Source organism: Mandrillus leucophaeus, unplaced genomic scaffold, assembly GCF_000951045.1.
Source record: "Mandrillus leucophaeus isolate KB7577 unplaced genomic scaffold, Mleu.le_1.0 Scaffold630, whole genome shotgun sequence".
Classification (NCBI taxonomy): domain Eukaryota; kingdom Metazoa; phylum Chordata; class Mammalia; order Primates; family Cercopithecidae; genus Mandrillus; species Mandrillus leucophaeus.
This window is the reverse complement of record NW_012106809.1, coordinates 543644-545346: the sequence shown is the minus strand read 5'-3', so window position 1 is coordinate 545346 and position 1703 is coordinate 543644.

Sequence of the window (1703 nt, the reverse complement as noted above, 5' to 3'; positions counted from 1 at the left end):
AAAAAAAAAAAAAAAAAAAAAATCGGGGTAAGTGGTATCAATCTAAAATATAATAATTAAAAAGGTCAGAATCTAGGCTGGCACTGTGGCTTACGGTGTCTCACACCTGTAATTCCAGCACTTTGGGAGGCCAAGGCAGGTGGATCACCTAAGGTCAGGAGTTCAGGACTATCCTGGCCAACATGATGAAACCCCGTCTCTACTAAAAATACAAAAATTAGCTGGGCGTGGTGGGTCATGCCTGTAGTCCCAGCTATTCAGGAGACTGAGGAAGGAGAATCGCTTGAACCCGGGAGGCAGAGGTTGCAGTGAGCCGAGATCATAACACTGCACTCCAGCCTGGGAGATAGAGCAAGACTCTGTCTTAAACAAACAAACAAACAAAAAAGGTGAGAATCTAGTGTTGTTGTCTTTGTTTTAGAGATGGAGTCTTGCTATGTTGCACCAGGTTAGATTCAGACTCTGAGGTTCAAGGAATCCTCCTGCCTCAGCCTCCTAGAGTAGCTGGGGCTGCAGGCATGTACCACTGTGCCAGGCTTAGAATCTAGTTTAAAGAGTTTATCCAAGTGCAAATGTTGAGGAAGTGGTCCACTTAGGGGCGCAGATTCCAAAGAATAGAAGTCCGTGTTCGAAAGTGTAGAAGTTTGAGATCATTTATATAGACATAAAGTTTATGGAAGCTTAGCAGAATTTCAACATCATTTTATAGTAAGGTTTATTGCATAGTTACAATGATCTGATTAGTCAAAATTTTTTTTCTTTTTTTGGTGGGAGAGGGAAAGGTGTTTTTTGCATTCCACACTGAAGATGCAATAGTCGTGGGATCTTGGGTGCCATCTGGTCTGAGTCAGTTATGGGACAATAAAGGAGGTAGTTAATCTACAACAAAGCTCAGTGATTGGAAAGGAGGTCTCATTAAAGAACAAGAGCAATGAGGAAGAGAGTTTATAAGAAGCAGAATTGCAAACATGCTACATGACTCAGGCTCCAAGGCTTAACTTCCCCCTTGGCATAAACTTAGAGACCTGAAGTTTTGTTTTCTTTTTACAGTGGACTTTGCAAATCATAGCCTGGTGAGTACCCACTGGATCAGCAGCCAAAATCTAGCATGAAACCCCTTCCCCAACATCCCCTTACACTTTGCACGGCCCTGCTTCCCTTCACACATCCATCCCCACTCCCAGCCCCTTTCCTTAAGATCAAACTAGCTCAGGCTGTTTCTGTCTTCTCAGCTGTCCCTTAAGTAAGGGAAAGAGACAGTAACAATGAACACTGACCTGAACAGCAAATACCAGCGACCAGGGACCATGGATACTTTTTGCTAATGTAATCCTTCCAACCAAAAGTCATGACAAGGAAGGAATAGGAAAAAATCAATGACTTTTTTTTATTATTTTTTTGAGACAGGGTCTTACTCTGGCACCCAGGCTGGAGTGCAGTGGCATGATCACAGCTCACTGCAACCTTGACCATCTGGGTTCAAGCAATCCTCCCACCTCAGCCTCCTGAGTAGCTGGGACTACAGGCACGTGCCACCAAGCCCAGCTAATATTTTTATTTTTGTAGAGACAGGGTCCCACTATGTTGCCCATGCTGGTCTTAAACTCCTGGGCTCAAGTGATCCTCAACCACCCCACCCACTCGGCCTCCCAAAGTGCTAGAGTTAGAGGCCTGCCCACCCATAGCCATCTAATAATTTTTGC